Here is a 23988-nt window from a genome sequence, read left to right on the forward strand (position 1 = left end):
TTTTTATAGAGCTTGCGCCTTACCAAAGCTATGCTCCCTCTCCCTTCTTTATGCAAGTTCGGAAACGGCTAACCCAAAAAAACAGATAAATAACCGCTCTTTCCTTGCACTCCAAAAGGTTTGCATGCCCCCAGGTATAAAATACAATTTCAAGGTTGCCCCTCCTCCTTCTCACCTCTGCTTTTCTTTGGGTGTTCACAGCTACTTGTCGTCTTGCTAGTCCAGTTTTAACGATACTTGTCTTCTCGTTAATTTTAACGGGTTTATACAATACTTGTCTTCTCGTCAGCCCAACTTTCAATAGATTTTTCGCAAGATCGCAAGAGAACAACTACTTGCGACAAGAGAGCAGCTACTTGCGACAAGAGAAGAACACTACTCAAAGACAACATTTGTGTTACGGAGGGAGGCTTACCTCTTTCTGGTTACCCAAAGATTGTTCTGTTATTATTTCAACGGAACACTTCCTCGGCAATGTCTACCGAAATAGACAAGGGTGAATGACCATTGTCAAACACGTAACTTTGACAAAAGAATCTTATTCTAGAACAACCCCTCTTCCATCCACGGACGGGGTACGGACTAGTCATATTCTCCCGCGGAAACCTACCTTATACCCAAAGTTCTCTGCCGAAGCAGACCAGGACGCATGCCCCCTGGGTTTCGGTCATATCCTCCCGGATTACTCGCGCTCATCAGGAGGACAGACCGTGGGTTGAGACACTTCTTGCATGAATAGACCATTTAGGGATGGCACATGACTATTTGCGATGTGTGATCCGGGAAACGAAAGTTGGTCCACGAGCTTGACCATTCTTCCTTCATGCGGAAAACACATTACTCTAAAGAGTGAGGAGACTACAGCTCCCATGCAATATATATAGTCTCGTCCAAGGAGTAGGTTATAATCCAAGGGTCCTTGAACGACCATCACGTTCATTTGAACGGTCTTCCCTTTCAATGTTATAGGCACATTGGGGAGGATCCCTAAAGGTCGACTGGTTCCTTTATCAAAACCTGATAGATTTCTCATCTCAGGTAAAAGCGCTGGGGAACCAAGCGCTTTCCAAGCAATAGAGGAAAGGATACTCACAGATGCCCCCTCATCAATGATAGTGCTAGCCATTACCATTCTGTATATTTGACAAATAATTCTGAATGGGCACACTGGCTGGCAACCGGGGTCTGCCTAGTTGGTTCCAATCAAAGGACACAACCAAGTTTCTTGGTGGTGGGACCGAATATACGGTCGGATAGCGCTTTGATGAACTTCCTTCCTGCGATAAAGGAATGGTGGAATTTCCCCCTTGATCATCAGAGTCAGTGCTGATGAAGAGAATCTGGACGGTGTCATCTTGATTCTCCTCTGTGACAGTGTCATTCAAAGATGGAGCCTCTGAAGGCAAAACCGGGTCAACTGCCGTATCAACCTTTTGACTTTCGTCAGGCATGGATCCAGACGGTTCTTCTTTAATGATAGGTGCTTCGGCTGACCATCTAAGTGGCTCAGCCGGATTCTCAACTAGTGAGGGACTTGGCAGGAGTCTTTGATATCCAGGAGGAAGATTCGCTCGTAAAATCGGATGATCTTCCAGAACTCTTTTTGCCTCGTCTAAGAAGGGACAACGGTGGATGGCGTGATCACCTTCACACAGTCTGCAGGGAAATTTAGCTTTCCCGCTCTGTCTTGGAGCTTCACTCCCACTAGTTGACGGCGAGCAGTCGACATGACTATCAGAGGTCGATGCTCCCGAATTGTGCAAACGGGGGGACCAGTCTCTTAGTATCCGTGGGATACAGGGACAATCTCTATGGAAGTGGTCTCCCCTGCATATGATGCATGGCGATTTAGGCCTTACAAGTGCGGTGTGTGGATTTTTGTTAGATGACATTTGTTTGCCCCCAGTCGCCTTAGGCTCCTTCTTCTTCTTTTCTTTCTTCTTCTTCTCCTTCTTCTCCTTAGGAACACGGTTTTTTGATTTACCAGTTCCGTCAAACGAAGATGAAGGAAGGGAGGAAGATGAATTTGAAGGCTGGGAGGCAACTCTTGTCTGATCTAACTGTTGACTCGACTGCTCAGGAATGGTGGTATTCTAAATGACATTGGTCGAAAAGAGCCAAATTGGTAGGCCAATTGTCAGTCCTGGAAGCGACAATGTGGCCATGTGGGGCGCACCAACATCTCCCCAAGAGGAGAAGGGACTAGGATTTCCACCCAAGGGAACTCCTTGGTTGGTGTGCTCCATCTTTTCGACCTAAAGATCAACGCAGGATAAAAGGGTGATTGTTCCATTTAAAATAAATTGTTAACGACGCTTTAGACACAACTTGCTTTTTCACTTTTGAAGAGTCGAGAAAAAGCTAAAGATGACTCTAGTCTCCTTCGATGTTTTAACGAGCCCGAAGTGACAAATGCTCGGATGGACTTTTTCTGTTATAGAGTCTGAAAAAGGCCAAAAGAAACTGCTTTGGAGATCTAGGCAGAGGGTGTGCCAAACTTTTCGCAAAACCACAGAATACGTTTTACGGTACGGGTGGTCGATCTTCGTGAATGCTGTGTTCACTACATTGCGATCAGTAGGGCGGCCGACATGGCTTCCTAAGGATAAAGGATATATGCCTATAGGGGTCTCCCAATATATACGCGACGGTACATGGGAGCACAATCCGTATTAGTGCCACCAACTCTCAGGAGGAATCACCCACCTTCTTCGAGATCGACAGTCACTATGTTTAATGATGCTGGAACACGTCTCTAGCCTAGACCTCTATGTTGTGCATTATGTTACAAAGCGTTGTTAGGTTCATTCAGTTTATTTTAGGTTGATCTTTTTAAAGTTTGCCTTTCAAGGTTCACCACGAGATGTATGATACAAATTCCTAAATGCAGTCTAAGATGATAAGCAAGCTTTACAATCTTTCAACTTTGAAAATCCTAGCTACTAAGGGAAAAGAGAGCGACTATCTTTTCTCAAAGAGCAATCAGCACACTCTAATGCACTTTCCCTAAATCCAACATGAAAACTTATCAAATGCAAAATGCACAATGCAGGTGTTTGTTTTCACTTTCTTAGTATAAATGCCTACAAAGAAAGCTTTTTGCACAAACCTGAATTTGCTTTTAAAATGATCAATACAAACAAGCTCACTCTTTTCGAAAACAACAAGGGTAGAAGAGATTACAATCACTTTGCTATTTTTCGAAACAAATACTTGTTCTGACACTTAAAAGACACAAATTCAAACTAATAAGCAAAAGTAAAACTATAATCAATCTGAACAAATAGCCAATGAAATCTCTTCTAAGATCACTCTCAATCAGATCTGAATCAAAGGCTACAGAAAGACTACTTTACTCATGCAAAGGAAGATTGTAAATGACGCCACAAACACATAAAAACATTCACAATCTTTTTGTACAAAAAGTGGGGCGGAATTCAGGCAAAGAAAAGGGTTATCAGACCAGCACCTATACTTGGTTAAAGGCTGCAAAAACAGAGATCAAAACAGGGCAAAAAGGACAAAGAACCCCAGCTGCACAAGGCCACATTGGTTCAGCGCAGGTACAACAATGTCACTTTGAAATTCAGCGCAGGTAGCCCCTTTGGGACCTGCGTTGAAATGCAGACTGCCTTCACAGTGCCTGCGCTGAAGAGAGAAACTCTCGTTTCTCCTGGTTTCTGGGTCACAAAATGCTCAAAAATCAACTGTTTCAGGCCAAATCAGAAACACAAGCAAGGTATAAATAGAGGGATGCTTTGATAGGGTACTAAAGACTATCACAAGGATCAATCAAATCGTTTGTGGATCTAGTTTAAATCATAGACAAGTCTAACATACTGGATCAAAGCAGCAACTTTTACTTTGCATCCGGGAAAGATGCAGTTCAAGAATTGCTGTCAAGTCTATGAGGTAAACAAATGACGGAAACACAAATGAAATGAATAAACAATTTCTTCCCCAGCGGAGTCGCCAATTTGTTTTGGGGAAAAATGCCTATTTAGGACGATCCTATCCACCTAAGGTGTGACAGCGCCTTAGCAACAAAAGAATACAACTATCATGATTTATTCCTTTATGAAATATGAAAGAGAGGAGATCAGCAGACTTACCGTTGTCTTCCGGTTGTCCCTCGAACTAGATCCTCTTTCCTTTGTGTGTCCACAGCTACTTTCCTCCTCGCTTGATCAAGAGAACAACTACTTGAATCCCTCGAGATCACAAGAGAACAACTACCTGTGACAAGAGAACAACTACTTGCAACAAGAGAAGAACACAATACAAAGGCAAATACACATATTCATAAATGATTCAGGATTAGAAGTAAATCAAATATACCAATGCAATCATACAAAATACACTAGCATATAGGAAAGAATCAAGATAGCTTTATTGAAAGTAACAGGATTCAGGAAGTGATACAACCCATAGGGCTCCAATCCAGCATCTCCTTCCCAGCGGAATGGAATTCCTTCTTCAGCTCCTTTCAAAGCATAACACACCCAATGTTTCTAGCCACAAACCAACAGCAATTCTTTACAAATACCAAATTCCAGCCTCCCTAGACCTCATGAGAGAGATCTATATATAGGAGTTTTGGAGAGAGGATGAGTTAGCTTGAGGCTGGCATGAAGCTGACTAGTGTCCTCTCCCACTTCAGTTCTTGAGTCCACTTGGAGGTTCTTGCTTCCACTTGGAGATTTGGAACCTCTTACTCATCACCAATCGAATTCCCTGATCCAAGTGTCATTTTGGAAGCTTCCTGGGCATTGACACCCTAAGAAATGACTCTTCCACTTGTCCAAACTCGCTCAGCGTAGGTAGCCTTCTTTGCAGTTGACATTCAACGCAGGTAGACAGTGAAGCAGTTGACATTCAGCGCAGATGCTCAGTGGAGCAGTTGACATGATCCAGAATTGCCTTGTTTTTGAGTGTTTTCAGGTGGAGAACTTTTGTGAATTGCTGTGGTTACTTGGCCTTGTTCCTCTAGGGGTAGGAACAACATGTTTAGGGACTTTGGATCCCTTGATTATCAACATTTCATGCTCAGTGATGCAAGGCACAAAAATGTCTATAACAGCAATGCCTTTGTAAAAATGTTAACATCTTTCTCCTCCATGGAAATGTACTCTAACAACATAATCCACCTCAATACACAATCTCTAAGATCATGATATCGGATATCAACATGCTTGGACTGATTATGAAAAACTAGATTTTTAGAGAGTTTGATACCATTCTAATTATTGCAGTAAATCACAGTTGGATCCATCTGCTCACTAAACAAACCAACCAAAATTTTCCTCATCAAGATGGCCTCACATGCTGCCTGAACTGTAGCCATGTACTCTACCTCTACCAAACTGAGTGCAATTGATCTTTGTTTCCTGGTGTACTAGGAAACTGCTGTCGACCTAATACTGAAAATCCATCTTGATGTGCTTTTCCAGTCAAATGGACTCCCCACCTAATCTGCATCCATGAAGCATTGACGCTTCACTCCCTCTGTTCATGTGTACCATAATCCATAATGAGTAGTGTCACTAAGGTATCTCAATACATGCTTTGTCGCCTTCCTATACAACTTGTTAGGTCTAACCATTACTTCACTAAGTTGGTTAATTGCATAGCACATATCTGGTCGTGTGCTCACCAAGTACATGAGTGAACCCACAAGCTTCTTGTAAATAGTATCTTCCACTACTTCCCCTGAAATAGAATCCTTCTTCCTCTAGTAACCGACTAAAGGAATCTCTGTGGGTTTACTGCTCTCCATGCGAAATCTCCAAAGTATCTCATTGGTGTACTTTCCTTGCGAAACAAAAAATCCACATCTCCCTGCCATATATCCATTCCAACAAAGTAATGCATGAGCCCTATGTCCTTCATCTCAAACTCTCTTGCAGGGTCCTCATTGCAATATTTGATTAGTTGATCATCACCAGTCATGATGAGATCAACAACATAAAGTACAATGATCAATAGTTTATCTTCTACCACTATGTGGTATAGGTTCACATATGCTTCACTCTTTCTACACCAAGCATGGGGTACACCAAGCCCAACTTGGTGAAGTAGCTATCTATCCTAGTGTACCAAGGATGGGGTACTTGCTTCAGCCCATACAATAATCTCTTAAGCTCGCACACATGTGACTCATGGTCGAAGGTCTCAAAACCTTCAGGCTACTCTATGTACACCTCTTCCTCATCATGCCATTAAGGAACGTTGTATTTACATCCATATGTTGTATCTTCCAACCCATCTATGCTGATATTTCCAATATAGATATGATCAATGAGTACCTTGCAACAGGAGAAAAGGTCTCATCATAGTCAATCCCCTCTACCCGTGAAAAGCCATGGGCTAAACATCTAGCCTTATGATTCTCCACACTGCCATCTACAACTTACTTTACCTTGTAAATCAAACGAGAGCTCACCATTGACTTGTCCTCCAGTCTCGAGACCACATCCAAAACACTGTTACAAACTATGGAGTCATACTTCTCCACCACGTCATCAACCCAAACCAACTGTTGCACTGCTTCCTTAAAGGAAGATGGCTTTATCACAACACATTCGCCCATAAGAGTCATGTATCTAGTGCACATCTTAGGTGACCTCCTCTGCTTGTGCTGAGAAGTGGGTGCTCCCACATTCTCTGGTGCATCATCCAACAATCTGTCAGCCTCTTTGATGTGTTGGAAGACTCTATCTTAGTGGATGTCTCTACTCCCAGATCCTTTGCATATGGTTTGCTCCACATTAATCTGAGGCTCCTCAAGGGAAACTTGCAAGGCCTTCTTCTCATAAAATATGACATCCCCACGAACCACTATCATCCTAGTGATTAGAAAGTACACTCGATAGTTGTGAGGTGTATTAGTGCATCCCACAAATATCCCCAAGTCTATTGTAGGCTCAAGCTTCTTTCGTGCATCTTTGGTCACATGGAAATATATCAATGACCCAAAAATACTGAAGTGACCAACATCTGGCCTCTTACTGGAGTAAGCCTCCTCTAGTTTCTTCATCTCAAGTATCCGATGTGGGCTATGATTCTAAACATAAACCACTGTGTTCCATGCCTCATCCCACAAGTGGAGTGGTAGGCCCTGATCATGCAACATCGCCCTCACTGCACTTTCTATGATTCTGTTCTTCCTCTCAGCCACCACATTCTGATGAGGGTTATAGGGTGTCGTCAACTCTCGTTTAATCCCCTCCGCCACACAGAAGTTCTTAAACTTTTTTCAGACATACTCACCATTGTTCTCTCTCCATAGAGCTTTAGCCTTGTTCCCCGACTCTTTCCCCACCAATGCTTTAAACTCACAAAACTTTGTGAAGGTTTCATCCTTTTTCTACATGAAAAATGTCCAACATTTTCAAGAAACATCATCAAAAAATATAATATAATACCTATGTTTGGTCATGGATGTTGTTGAGAATGGTCCACACACATTTGAATGAACTCACTCTAGAATATCCTCTGCTCGACTGTCTCTATTGTGAAAAGAATACTTGGAGTATTTTCCCAAAGTACACCCCTTGCATGTATTAACCTGCTCAAGCATACGTTTGGGAAGACCGGTAGAGATCTATTGCAATATCTTCAAAGCCCCATGATGTAGGTGGCCCAATCGCCTGTGCCATAACTCACCAATGTCTAGACTTTGCACCCTTTCTGCTTTTGTGCTCAAAGCAATACACTCCTCTACCTACAACTTATATATATTCTTCACCCCAAATCCCTATCTTCTTTACTTGACCTGTGGTTATGTGTCGAAGGAACACCTTTCCTTTTAAGAAGATCACATCATAGCCTCTATCCTCAATCATGACAACAGATACTAAGTTCTTTTTCAGCCCGGGCACATGCATAAAATTATTCAAGGGGAGTGAAGCCCCATGCTCCCCTTGAAAAGTAGTTGTGCCCAATCCAATAACATTATAGTTCCCACCATCACCCATCTCAATATGCATATAGGGATCTTTCTCCTCGATGTCACTGAATAACTCTTTTTCACTAGTAATATGGAATGAAGATCCAATGTCTAAGTACCATACACTTCTCATCATTGATGACATCATGCATGCAATGATGGATAAGTCCAATTCAAATTGAGAGGCTAAAGCCTCACCCACCACTCCTCCAAAGGACTCCTTGGACTTCTTGAGTGGACAATTTGTAGAAAAATAACTGAGCTCCTGATAATGAAAGCACTTAACTTTCTTCATGTCTTTATTCTTACCTCCATGATAAGAATCTGATTTAGAATGGGAATCTTTCCCTTTTCCCTTCTTCGCCTTAATTTCTGAGGCACAGTTCTCTTCATCATTAGTCTTTGATGAAGACCCATCCTTGGTGTTTCTCCTGATCTCCCCTTGCATAAAATCTGGCCAGAGTCATTCCTAATCTGGTAGCTTCTCTCGACCATTGAAAAATTCCTAATAACTATGCCAAAGATTTGGGAGTTGTAGAAGATAAAGACTCATCATATCATCCTCGGGAACCGTGATTCCAACACTTCCAAACTCATCACAACACTGATTGAACTTGGTCAAGTGTTTTTGAATCATCTTGCCTTTCTCCAATTTGATTTTTCAAAGTTTGTCCTTCAATGTCAATTTCCTTTGGTCACTGTTGTTTTGATACAAGTTCATCAATGTCTTCCACATAACATTTAGGGTTTCCTTGCCATGGACACTCAAGACAATGCGATCTTGAACTCCCTTAAGGATTATCTGCCTCGCCTTCGCCAAGCACTTCATCCATTCGACCAAATTTTGTGCATCTGATGTTGCTGGCTTAGGAATTTCTTGATCAATGAATTCCTTCAAGCCATTATCCTCTAACATAGCCTCCATTATGTCCCTCCAGGCTATAAAATTTGAGCTGCCTTCGAAGGCTTAATCGAGCCGCAAACTGTAGAACACCATCTACCAATCCTGAAGTATGTATTGCAAATTGAAAATTCACCTGTAACCAAAAACTCAAACTTTAAAATATCCTCTAGTATACTATCTTCAGCTCTGGTACCATGTAGAAAATCATGTAGATTCACAAGCTCATGCAATTTATGAAAGCACAGGAGAATAATCTACTTCTACTTTGAACCACTAGAAGCCAATAGATCAATGAAAACAATATGAACAAGAAGAAGATAAATCAATCGCACATAACACAAGATGTATCCGGGGAAAGCCACTCCTCAAAACCCCACTATCTTTATTGTATATATCAGAAATATGAGTGAAGATACAAAGCTTGATCTGACTAGAACAATTCCCCACAAGTATGCTCAACTCTCTCAACTCACAAGCTAGCTCTTGGCCAACACTTAGCCAACTCTGCAGCTCTCCAGGACCCTAATCTCTTGTGTAATTCCTAGGATGAATAGTCCATATTTAAATGGAATTCATGCTTCCAAAACTACACAATCCAAAAATAGGATCAATCTCTGATGCATTCATGATATTTACACTCTACTAAATAATACAACTGATAGTACACTATCCCTACACTCTAGTCTCATCTAGGTCTTTCTCAGAATTGACATGCATGAGTTTTCGATGAGGGAATATTCAATTAACTGGAGTGACACTTGTGGATTCCCTACTGTACCAACTGACTATTGACTTTGTATTAGTTCCACAAATGGTTAAGAACTAATTTAACTGAAATTCACTCGGTAAATTGAGTGATCTAATTTCCAGCTCAATTTAAACTCATACTAGACTCTTAAAACTTAGAGAGAACATATACATGACTTCATGAAGACTTCCAACTCAAAATTCCTAAGCTAATTAAGTTAATTAAACTTAATTAACTATTTCCAAGTTTGTATGAGAATATAATTCAATTTTAATTCTTAGTTTAATTCAACGACAAATTAAACTGGAATTCCTTATTGCCATTTATCAACACCTCCAACTTGTTCTATCAATAGTTTGAACTAGTTTTATTGAATACAACTAGAATTAACTGAATAATATTGGTACGAATTTTCAATCACACATGCAAAACTAAACTATAAGCCCTCTAACTAAAATTTACTAAGCTAACTGAGTGACAAGATCCATGTCACCTTAGTTAACTAACTCCTAGCTGTCTCCTAATGTGGAAATTCTATTTTTCTCAATTTGACCAAGGCAAATTCAAATAAAGACTTTTTTTCTACACTTCTCAACATTTGTCCCCATTGTGTGTCAATTCATGGTTGTCTTTAAATTCTGATTGCAATGGGTCAAGTCCACCCCCACTATGTGTAAATTTCATAGTTTCTTTTCAAAATTTTCTTGCAATATGTCACATTGTCTTAGGTTAAGATTTTTAAAGCGCTATACGTTTAGCATTTAAAAAAAATACTCTTGCTATAATGAATTTGATTTACATATTGATTTTTTAGTGTTTTTTTAGTCATGATATTTGGTTTGTAATCAATTTTTAAATTTTTTTGAAAGTTAAAGTTTTTTTGGAATCATGATATTTTACCTTTAACGGTGTGGTTGAAAAATGTCATAATTTTAAGGTTTTTGGATATATGATAATTATGTTCAACACCATGGTTGAAAATCATTGGAATTTTAAGGCTTTTCTTGGATAAGATGTTTTATTTTTAATTTGATGCTTGAAAATTGTTGAAACTCTAAGGTTTTTTGGAGTCATCATATTTTATCTTGAACACCATTGCTATTTTTATTGAAAATTTAACCCGATAGAAAAAAAGGTCGTTACAACATCAACAATTTTCATTTTCAAAGTGTTTTTCATATTTTTTGAGCAAAAAAAATTGGTTTTTACTGCCATTTTTAAACATTGTTGATAATTTACCCCCACCCCCTCCCCCCAAAAAAATTCAATCCAGCATGCATCATTTCAATTTTGGGTTTTTTCTTTCATGTTTTTTGGGGCTTTTTAGCTAGAGTTATCGTTTTCAGGTCACAATTCTCATTAAGTTGGTAACTGTGTCCCTTCTCCTGGTTATGCAAGAATAAAACTGAAAGAAGTGCCACACACAAATGTGCACATGGAACTCTTTATTTGAGTCAATATATATTAGGATTTGAGAAATTGCTAATTTTTCCTTCAATGTCTTGAATGTTGCATCACTCAGAGGTCCATATAAAGAGCTTATACTTTTGCTGGAGCTTCTCTAATGGAGTGGTAATAGATGCATTGTTGTGAATGCGCCTATGATAATAACCTATGTGTACAAGAGTAGATCTAAGTTTTTTAACACTAGTTGGAGGACGCATATTGAGGATGACAACAAATTTTCCGATGTCTACTAAAACACCCTCCTGACAAACAATATGCCCTAATAAGGTTCCAAAAGGTACAACAAAGACAAACTTCCTTAAATTAAGAGAGATTTGTAACTATCTAGATTGATCAAACATTACCCTTAACAAACTTGAGTTCCTTTTCAAGAGACTGTGAAAATTCCATTTATCCATGTATACCTCTAGGAACTTGTGTATGTACTTATGGTAGGCTACAATAACAATCCTAAAAAAGACTGCAGGTGAATTCTTAAGTTAAAATGACATCACATGATATGCATACAACCCCAATTCATTGTTAAAGGTACTTTTCTTCTTATCATTTTTTGTGCTTTGAACGTAGTGATATCCTAAGAATCTATCCATAAATGAATAAGCTTATTGACCTACAATGTTATCCAAAAACTCATCAATATAAGGAGTAGGAAATGCACCATGAACATAAGCATTATTTAGGCTGAGATAATCAACACAAACTCTAATATCCTCAGAGTCCTTCTCATTCTTGATGAATATATCGCTTATCCAATCAACTTGATCCAATGAGAAGATAAGTCCTATTGCTACCATATGGTCGATCTCCCTTTTGACCTTTTCTTTCATCCTAGGATTCGATCATTATGGATGGTTCTTTATGAGATGTGCGTATGGATTTAGAATGTTTTTTATCTCCCCAAGATCTCCCTTAATACCCTTCATCTAAAAAATTATGCAAGAAATAGGTCATCATATTCTTTGAGCAGGTCAAAAATCTCATTGGTAATTTGTTCATCCTAATAGTCTCCTATAGATGCCAACTTAGGCTTTTCATCTTAGCAAATATTAAAATTTTGCAACTTAAAATGTTGTAACTAAGGGGAATCTTAAGGAGGATCATCCTTGATGATTTTCTATACTTTAGACTCCTTTAATGAGAGATATCTAAGCCTTTCTAAATAATCATCATTAGGTTCCTTGTCAAAATTTCCATCAGGAATAGCCGACCAGAAACTAGACTTAGTTCTCCAACCTGCATTGTCAAAGAATTCCACAATAAGTTTCCTACTGGGAAATAGAATTCATTTCACACCCTTTAAATCGTCTGTAATAAACCTTCTTGATCTGAGAAACTAAAACAAGCACAAAATTGAAAATAAAATCACCCCAACACGAAGTTTTCCTCTTCATCTCCTCCTTTAAATACTAGTCCTTAGGAATAGGTCCTATAGTATGAATAAAGTAATGTACCCATAATTTAGTAGGTAGCATGTTCTTCTTCCATTCTATAGTACAAGCCTGAGCATGTTTCTCAGGACTACTATGACATTGATATAAAGAAACAGTACAAAATCCCTTTTTTGGTTCAATAAATATGCATAAAAAAAAAACTTGACCACTGCCCAAGATGAAATATCGTTGCGGTGAGTAGATCACCATTGAGTAGGAGTAGCTTGGAGTGAAAAACCCATCATGAGACATATTTTCTCCTCTACAACAACACATTCAATGTTGCACACAAAAGCATCTACAAGAATACATTAGAGGAAATTTCATGCTATAAGTTCCCATGAAATTTTCATGTAATTTCCATGTCATAATATGTAAACCAATCAAAATGATTTAAATTTAAAAAGAGGTACATGTAAATATTTTGGAGGGAAATGAAGAAAACTACATTTTTTTAATTGTATTTTTGGATTATCTCATTATAGGTTTACTGAATTTCAAGCGTAGACACTCAATGGATGCATAAATGAAATTGGCATCCAACGAGTACCCACTATGAACATGTCTGAGAAGACCCACATTGTTAAAGAATGAAGATACTTTTTTTTTCTAATCTTGGTACATCCTTCCATTTTGATTAAAATATCAGAAATTTACATCCACATATGAATAGTAAGGTGGACTCAACTTGCCCAAAGGGAAACCGAGTCTATTGGCCACCTAACAAAATGATAAGCCATCCAGTAGAAAAAAGTAATAAGTCTTTCTACCCAAGCTATATAAGTGCATATATCTTTACCTTGTCCACATACTATTTTCCTATGAGCATATAAAACATCATTCTGGAAATCAAAAACTACCCGCATATATACTAATCAAAATAGGAACCATCTAGTAGCCTACTCATCTCCCTCGAAGGATGCAGAATCGACCAGGTCTAGGTCCTTAACATTGGAACCTCAAAATAATTTTTGTGAAAGAAGGCATGAGAGGTGATCCTCAATTCGGTGTAAGAATCCATCTTTTTTTCGCAGTTGAAACTGAAGTTTCTGGAAGTCTTGCTTGTAGTTGGGGAAATCATGTACCGCTATCATCGTGCTCACTAAAATTTGTTCTAGGGCCTTGCCCAAGGGAGTTTCCATGTTCCAGTATAAATATAAAGTCTATTTGAACTGGGTCACTCATCCACGAGTATTCCCAGGATCTGGAACCATCGCCTACCAGTCCTCCATCTCAATATCCTTCGAGCCCGCCTGGTAGTTGAAATCGGCTTCCCACTTCTCAATAAAATGCATAATTTCCTCATTCATCCCTTCATGATAATAATTGGATGCATCATTTATGGTGTTGGCTATCAGTTTATGGCCCCTTTCTCTGTCACCTGAGGATATAGGTTGTTCCTCCTACATGGTCACCAGAGGCCTCCTTCCACGACTCTTAACTTTCATATCCCACACCATAACTACAAGTTCACAATGCCGAGTGAAAATTTGGGTATGGAATTCTACCTGAGAAAATGGTAGCTCGAGCCCAGAAGTCATTCACTTCCAGGTGACCTCATGGCCCCACACACCAGGTTACCCTCAGCTGGAGAAGATTAGTTCACAACCTTTCCTAGAGCTATGGCATGTCTCTACCCTCATCGTCACCCTTCCACACTACTTTCCTCGAAACAATGAACTAATTAATAAAACTCATAGATCTCTTGAAACCAAGCCAAGCCACAAACATACTATCCCTTCCACCTTCTGCGGGGGTATTTACCTCTCCCATGCAAGGATCCACTGCACCCATTGCCTCGAGCATGTGGAGGGTGGTGGGTTTGTACCCCGATATCCTTTGCATTAAATCTCAATTGATGCGAGTGTCATCTACGTTGCACCTCGATCAATGGTCTAGTCAGATGTTTGAAGACTCCGAGGGTTGTGTTTCTTGTTCGGTTCTAGGATCATTTGGAGGGCGTTGAACCAACAATCTATTGGTTGAGGCTATAAATTTAACTCAAGCGGGTCATTTCGATCAGAACATCCCCAGTTTGCAAGAAAATTCGCAACTCTATTGCCATCTCACCTGACATGATTAGTGACAATATAATCATAATTCTGGATAGGTTTCCTATCTCTTTCACCAATTTTACAGTTCTCCAACTATGACTGAGCGTATCCCACTTAGCCCCCTAGCTCATTTTTTTTATCGTGTTGATTACTAAGTTGGAATCTCCTTCCACCACAATGTTTCTGTAGCACAATTTGATAACCTTTAGTAGGCCATTACTAGCATCGGAAAATTATGCTTCGCTATTACTTGCAGATCCACAATGATCGACACATATTAAACAAGCTTTCATACTAGTCTCTTGAAAGAGGACAGCTAGTCCTCCAGCATTAAAAATATGCAAATGTTATCAAATTCCACTTTGGACTACTCATTTAATGGAGATGATGATGACATTGAGTTCCTCTTTTCGAGATGACCCAAAGTGACCTAAATATCACCACATTCGGACAAGCAAAAGTTGGTTTTTTATTTATGCACGCACTCATGGATATTGGACCTGGTCCAATATCGATCAGTTGGTGCATAAATCAAAAACCAACTTCTCCTTGTTCGAATGAGGTGATATTTAGGTCAATTTTGGTCCTCTTAGAAAGAGGAACTCAATTAAATCATCATGTCCACAAAATGAGTAGTCCAAAGTGGAATTTGATCACAATTACATATTTTTAACGCTCCATCTCAATTAGGGAGAATTCCACTTGTAACACTTATCCATCGATCAATTTGTCTCCCTGTTCATCATGTGTACAAATATGCTCAACTCTATCTACTGAAACATTCTTGAATATAAATAAGAAGAATCATGGGGAGAAAAATGCTACCACCCTATATCGATCAAGCTACAACCCAGAAATATGTCATGAGGTTATTACCTAGAAATGTCATCGGGCTACTACCAAGAATATCATCGGGGAGCTACAACTCAAACAATATTTAGAATTAGGATACCTTGTCACACAGGGGACTAAACGCTTGACCCTAGAATTTCATCGGGGAGTTATACCGTCAAACCAAAATCATATCAGGTGATCTCAACCATCATATTCCCTATTGATCTTCCTATCGATGACCCAGAATAGTCATGCGGTAGAACACTTGCATCATAATTGCCTTGGGTTGTACACCCCCAAGTACACTCTCTCATTGTCCCAATGAGGATTAGTAGTCCCAACAAGCCTGGCTTGTGGATATGATGCCAACTAGGGTATACTCTGCAAAGTCCAATATTGGTTGAGTTACTACTCCAACCTTATGGGAAACAGATAGGGGTAACGCGCTATTGTCCATAATTTAGTTAACCCTAGGAGCCCTCCATCTCAATTCCTCACCCTAGGAGCTCAATCAGGGTAGGAAGATTCGGTTCAGTGTCCTGGATCGGTGGTGCCCCTTATTACGGGGGGTCATGTCAATCAGTCCAAGATGCTATCTGAAGAACAAGAACTTCCATTTTGGCAATGCTTTGGTGAGAATATCTTCAATATTCTCATCTATCGATATGTGATGGAGTTGAACTACTCCTCTCTATACCATATCATGAATGAAGTGATATCAGATCTTTATGTGCTTGGACTTGTCATGGAACGTAGGATTCACTGCCAGCTGGATCCCACTCTTGTTGTCACAATATATCACTATAGTGTCTATGACCTGCTCAAATAGCTCTCCAAAGATCTTCCTCAACCAAAATACTTCGTAGCTGGACATGCTAGTGGAAATATACTCTATGTTGGTGGTACTCAATGCTACAAAATTGAATAATGGAAAAGACTAAAGTTCAGCAGAGAGTTCAGAGTCCCTAAAGCATTCATAAAGGCTAGGAGGATTTCTTTTATGTGACGAGATTCCCATAGTGAAACATGACAAAAGAGCATGATATCATCCACAAATTACTGGTGAGTGATAGGGAGGTAATTGCCTCGGAATCTCAAACCCATGATCTGGGAAGTCCTAGCTTCCAACTTTAGATACCATCCCAAACCATCAGCCGCAAGGATGAAAAGGAAAGGAGAGATGGGATCACCTTGTCGCAGGCCACACGAGGGGTTAAAGGATCAAGTGTGGCATCTGCTTAGCAAGATGGAGTACACATGGGAGGAAACCATACCAGAGACCTAATTAATCCATCCCTCGTTAAACCCAAAAGACTTAAGAATGCTAGTGAGATAGTCTAAATTGAGGAGGCCATAGGCTTTAGAGAGGTCGAGTTTAATCATAATTCCAAGGAGTTTACGATGCTTTAGGGAGTGCATAATCTCCTGGGAGGTGAAAAATCCATCAAGGACCTTGTAACCTTCCACAAAACCTTTTTTATCAGTGGATATAAGGTTTGGGAGTAGATATATGAAGTGTTTGACTATAAAAGTGGCTATGACCTTGTAGATAATGTTAGAGAGTGAAATGGGTCTAAAATCTTGGGAATCTTTAGATTTGGAAGATTTAGGAATTAAATCAATCAAAGTATCATTTAGGCTTGGACATACCTTTTGATTTTGTCAAGATTCTTCTACCACCTCTAGGATATTTTGCCCTATAAGGCTCTAGAAAGCTTGGAAAAATTCTGTCGTAAATCCATCTAGTTCAGGGACCTTTTTTTTTTCCTTACCTTTGAAAATCTTCTCAATTTATTCCAACATTACTGCCCTCATCAGGGCAAGGTTCTGGTCCCTTGAGATAAGATGAGGGATATTTTGGGTAATCCTCTAAATGGCACTCACTCAGTCTTAATGTTATGAAACCAGCTCACAAAAAGATAGAAAAGAAAGATAAACGCCTTAGAATTCAGCCTCTTCGAGGGGGAAACCTCCTTTACATTACACAAATGAACAATTCTTGGATGATCCAAATGACAAGACCTCCTTTCTATATGTAGGAGTCTAAGGGGTCATAATATAATCAGAGCCGACATAATAATAATAATGTATGGAGACAATAATAACAATTGTGGGCTTCTATGGGGCACAATAATAACAATATGGGTACAACAATATAATAAGGGGGTTGTACTAATAACAATAAGGGGTTACACTAGTAGTATAGGGGCCTAACATGCCACTCTCCTTAAAAAAGTGTTGTCCTCAACGCTTGAGTAGTTCTTGATGCTTCTGTATAAAATTCTTGTCCTCCCATGTGGAATCTTCAATGGGTAAGTTCTTCAACGTGATGAGATACTCTGAAATTGATTGATTTCATAGCTGTTGGGTTCTTATTTCTGTGATTGCTCCAGGTTCTAATATGATTTTTCCTTCCTCTTCAAGTTCTAGAAATATTGTTTGAATTGGGATCTTTTGCAACTTTTGAATGAGTGGCCACACTTCTTCGTCCTTCTTCCATTCATCCCTTGCTTCGCTTATCCAATCTAGTTGGATAATAGAAATAGCACAAAAAAATGCCTCCACATCCTCATCCTTTCTTGATAGTGCATCTCCAACAAAATTTTGCTTCCCTTTTCTGTAGATGATGTCAAAGTTATAACCCAACATGTTTGTGACCTGTTTTTTTTGTTCTTTTAAAGATAATATTTCTTCTAAAAAGTATTTAAGACTATCATGATCCATTTTTAACTTGAAGTGTCTTCCCATTGGTTAAGGTTGCCATTTCTTAAGTGCATGTAGTATTGCCAACATTTCCCTTTCATAAATAGCTTGCTTGAGATGTAGCTGTAAAAATACCCAATCACCTACATCAAAACTTTTTTCAATGTGATGTTGATCTACCTGTTGTTTCATTCGATTCTGCACCAAAGTGGCATTATCCTTTAAAAGTTGGAGAACTTGTTGTTGATGCTCGATGAGATATTTCACTGCTTGAACCTTTTTCTTTTTGATATGTCCTTCTATCTTCAGAGTTTGAGGAGTGGTAATTTCTTCCAATGCTTTACAAGATATCGTCAGATTCATTTCTTGATGCTCGATGTGATCTTTTACTTCTTAAACATTTTTTCTCTTTATATGTCCTTCTATCTTGATAGTTTGAGGAGTGGTAATTCCGGCCAATGCATTACAAGATATGGTTGGATTCATTTCTTCTTTCTCGATGTGATCTTTCACTTCTTGAACCTTTTTCTTCTTGATATGTCCTTCTATCTTGAGAGTTTGAGGAGTGGTAATTCTTACCAATGCTTTAGAAGATATGGTCGGATTCATTTCTTCTTTCTCTAGGGTTGGTTCTTGGTGTATATCCTCCTCTTTGGATGCTTCTTGATCCTTTTCTTCCTCCTCTTCATAATCTATGTAAAACAATTTCTTCTCATCACACTTATGACCTTTAGTGCATTTGCTATCACAATTGTAACAAAGCCCTTTTTCTCTTTTTTCTTCCAATTGTTGTGGAGCAAACCTTGTAGGTTATGGAAGGCTAGGAGAAAAAATAGTTCCATAATTATAGTCGTGAGTGGTGGGATTCCTTATTTCCATAATTTAGCTTTCAATTTTTCTTGCCCACCTGAATGCCTTCTCCAATGAATCAGGTTCCCAAAGACGAACCTCATGTTGAATGTTATCCTTTAAAGTAGCTATGAAGACATCAATACTTTGCTTCTCTAGAATATCATTTACCCTTATATTCAATTTTCGAAAGTCCTCAGTGTGCTCTACCATTGAACCCTTTTGTTTGAGATTTATCAATTGGCTAAAGAAGGTATTTCTCTTTGTATCTTCATAATGTGCTATCAATTCCTCCGTGAAAATTGGTCACATGACAAGTGGTTTACGAGAACAAAGCCCTTTATACCATACAAATTGATTCGGCTCTAAATAATTAGATGCAATACGTACCTTGTGTAACAATGGTACATCATGTATATCAAAATATTTCTCCATCTGTATTATCCAATTTATGAGATCCTTGCCATCAAACTTCCCCATCTCGCTTTTTCTTGATTTTAGGAGCTCGATTTTGAAGTGGCTGTAACTCTGTACTTTCATATCTTTAAGTTCTGATATTTCAGTCTATAATAGACCTCTGAGTCCTCTTTCTAACTCTGCAACTTTGAGCATAATTGGATTCCTGAAGAAATATCTATTCACAATCTCCCGTGATGACCTAATTATAGACTAGTTCAATAGAGTGAACTTGTATGATGGGCTACAGTTCACTGTTTCAATCTTTGGTTCTTAAAATGATACACAAAAAACTACAATTCGTCCTCTTTCTGTAACTTCTTACGAAAATTAAATCCGATGCTTAGAGCGAAATTTATGATGATTTTTCCAGGGTGACCTATTTGGAATGTAATCGGGGGTCTGCAAAAACCCTAACTTCCGGAGATGAAAATGCAGTGAGACAGAATCTGAAATTTGGAGTTGCAGTTCAAAAAGATTTCGTCTCAAACGTTTTTTTTGTTTTTCTTCTGAAACATCTTAGAAACAAAGTTATAGTGAAAATTCCATGATGACCTATTTGGAATGTAATTCAGGGGTTTGCAAAAACCCTAACTTCCTCAGATCATATCTCTGAAAGTATAGCGAGACAAGATCTAAAATTTGGTCCTGAGGTTTAGCACGATTTCTTGTCAAATGTTTTTTTTTTGCTTTTGAAACGTCACAAAAAAGGAGTTATAGCAAAATTTACACGATGACCTATTTGGAGCAGCAAAACCCTAGAATCCAAAGCTCTGATACTAAATGTTATGAAACCATCTCACAAAAAGATAAAAGAAAGATAAATGCCTTAGAATTCAGCATCTTCGAGGGGGAAACCTCCTTTACATTACATAAATGAACAATTCTTGGATGATCCAAATGACAAGACCTCCTTTCTATATATAGTAGTCTAAGGGGTCATAATATAATCAGTGTTGACATAACGATAATAATGTAAGGGCACAATAATAACAATAGTAGGCTTTTATGGGGTACAATAATAACAATATGGGTACAAAAATATAATAAGGGGGTTGTACTAATAACGATAAGGGGTTACAATAGTAGTATAGGGGCCTAACACTTGAGCCAATTTAGAAAGGAGGGATTTGAAGTGGTTCACGACTAGGTCCTCCATTTCCTCATGCTTAACCGAACGATTCCCTTCTTCATCCTTTAGTGAGTAGATATGGTTGTGCTATCGGTTTTGGATCATGGCTTTGTAGAAGAATCACATGTTTCATTCTCCTTCACACAGCCATCTTACCCGGGATTTCTTCTTCCATAATATCTCTTCCTATTTTCTCTTTTCCTCTAACTAATTGATTAGTCATCCCTCCTCTTCCATAAGATCATTAGATCTTCCCTGCTATAAGATATTCTGTTGGAGTTCCTACATTTTTTTAGTTAACTGGTGCTAGTCTTTCATGATATTTCCAATCTCTTATTGGTTTCATTTCTTGATAGTTTGCTTGAGCTCCTTTAACTTCAGCTGAAATTTATGCATGTGATTCCTGCATTTCTCTTCACTTCTTTCCCCCAATCTTCAATTTTCTTCATGAGATTGGGGTTCCTTAGCCAAAAGGCCTGAAATATAAAGGGGCAGTTCTTGTTCACATTTTAAAATCAATCTTAAGGTGGATTGGCCAATGGTTTGATCACATACATGGGAGATCGAGGCCTCAAGCGAGATATCCCTACTGATCACTTGCTCTGAAATTAGGAATTGGTCAAAACATGATGCAATTTGGTGACCTCCGCCCCTTCTGTTGTTCCAGGTGTAGACTCCATTATTAGTTGGCAGGTCCACAAGGCATAGATCCGAAATGAGATGACCAAATACCTCCATGTCAACCTTTGTTCGATGAATTCCTTCCATCTTCTCTTTTAGTGATGATATCATGTTAAAGTTTCCCCCTAGTATCCATAGATCATCTGGATACACATCTCAATTTTGTGAGGTTTTGGAGGAAAGCCCCTTTTTCTCTGGGAATGTGAGGCCCATAGACTCCTATCAATAGGACGCAATCTTAGGATCCAATATGGAAAAATTTTCTGGTGAGGATTCTTGGGAGAGTAACCCAATCCTAAAATATTATTTCAGTAGGGTTCCATAGGATAACCAATACTGTAACACTACCTCTACCATCCTGATCAAATAATTCATAATGAGGCTTGAAATTCTTCATAATTTCCTTTAACTTTGCTTCTGTAATCTTAGTTTCTTGGGTCATCATTAAACTAGGTTTATGCCTTCTGATCCTATCCTTCAGATATCTTTATTTGCCTATGTTGTTGCGTCCTTTGACATTCCAACATGTAATAATCATTTTGTGGGTTTCTTAAGTTGGTGGACAACCACCGAGAGTGGCACCACCCTTCCAAATTTCACCAACATTTCTCATACCATATGTATGGACTCATTCAGGTTCTTCCTCCCTCGCTTCTTCCCTCTGTTAACTTGAGATCCCTATTCCATGGCTTGAATTACTTGAAAACCCAGATGCTTTGGGTGGTTTAAGGCAATCAAACCCTGCTTGTATTTGTATTGTTGAAAGGCTTCTTTGTATAATTGTTTCTGGTCCTCCAACATGAATCGTTCATCTAAATGCCTCCATTCATTCAACAATCTCCGCATCACTCATTCTTCTATGCCTAAATCCTTTTTTTCACTGTTGATCTCCATGTTAACCTGATCAACTGATTACGTAGTGGCTTATTTGTCTTGGAGTTCCTCCTTTGCCTTTCTCTTTGTATTATTTCCTCCCTTCTGGGGGGTTGAGTGATTTTCAGGGCCTAAATTTTCATTCGGGACCTTTGTATCCTCTTCCTCCTCTTGAAGGATGTGTTATCTATTTTTTTTTCAAAAGAATTTGTTGGGCAGTGACTCAGTGGTCGTTTGCAAATTCCTTTGGTTTCATTTCCTCCTTTGGGCTTCCTAAAAATCCTATGTATCCTCTTTTGTTTTAACCTGGCTATTTGCACTGGGAGTTTCTTGGCATTCAAACTGATTCAAAGGGCACTCATGGAGTATGTGCCCATACTCATGGCATCTATGACATCTAAAAGGAATATGCTCATAGGCAAGGGGTTGCTTCCAGGCCTCATCATCGTATTCTAGCTCAAACAATTTAGGTAGAGACTCCATAATTATCATATAAACACATATCCTAGCATAGGAGGTGCACCTTCCCATCGTTTGGAGTTTGAAACATTGACAAAGCTTCCAATGGAATTCCTAATTCATTCCAAGATGTGTGGATTCCAAAATTTTACTGGCAGAGAAAATAGTATGACCCAAACTTGTGCAACCAAGAATTTCTCTAGCTCAGGGCTATAATGTTCTACCCAATGCCTAATAAAGAGACCTCCATTGTTGAAATAGTATGGTCCATTTTCAAAACACTTTCCTTATCCTCCAAACTAGTGAAAATCACTGTAAACAAAACTTTAGCCCCCAAATTCATCTTAGTATGGCCTTTTGGCTGCCATTTATGATGAATCTACTTGACTAGGTCCCTTTTAATTGGCTACACCCCGATGAATTTGCATATTAATGCGTGGTTTTTCATATACTTCCTGTATGTCTCTAGTTTTTTTGCTGGGTATAACAAATCGTGGTATTTTTGCAACCTATGGAAGACACTATTCATACAAGCGAGCTTGCCACTGAGAACCAAGGACCAGAGTACCTTTATCCTTGCCCCCATGATTATCTGTGAACGTTATGTCTTTGATACTTGTTTCGCCAGCCACAATTTCTCGGTAGGAGGGAATCTCCCCCCCCCCCCGCCCCCGATGCACTCGTTCCTCTATCAGAACGCCAAGATGAGGTGGGTGAAAGTGAAGGGTAGCACTGTAACCACGGATCTGTTGCAGAGAAGTTAGGTTTTTCATACAGAAACCCTAGCCAAGATCACATGCCACTCAGAACCACCTCCCTTATTACACTTGGAAAATAAGAATGAATATACATTAAAAATGATGTGCAACACGTTTTTTTTAATGTATCTTCAATTTTTATCAATGCGGATCTTCTCATAAGTATGCATAATGGGTACTCGTTGGATGTGAAATTTAATGTTTCATCCAATGAGTATCTACAATTAATATTTGAGTAAACCTATAAGGAGAAAAGTGAAAAATACAATAAAAAAAGGGTATTTTTCTTCCTTTCTCTCGAAAATTCATAACTCGTATTTTTTTATTTTAACTATTATTCGATTTTTTTTCCTTAGTAGGTCACTTTTGGGATGAAATTTCTTCTAATAAGACTATCAAAGCTAGGATAGTGCCTTACCAATGTAAATCCACTGAGAATATCAAACAGTTGCACATATTCTAGAATACAATTCATGGTATCCATACTACCACTCTTCCAACGCAACCTCTGAACCATCTTTAGTGTTCTGAAAACTTCACTAGTTGAGGAACACATTAGCTATAGTATTAGTATAATACTCCCTCTTCCATGTAGCCAGTTGATATAGTTGATCATGGAAATTGGTATCTTATGCATCGTTAGTAGGCTTTGTTTATATATGACCCTAATAAGGATCCAAAGGTTCAATGAC

Source organism: Pinus tabuliformis, chromosome X, assembly GCF_031772625.1.
Source record: "Pinus tabuliformis cultivar Carrire ecotype Pingquan chromosome X, CPIR1, whole genome shotgun sequence".
Classification (NCBI taxonomy): domain Eukaryota; kingdom Viridiplantae; phylum Streptophyta; class Pinopsida; order Pinales; family Pinaceae; genus Pinus; species Pinus tabuliformis.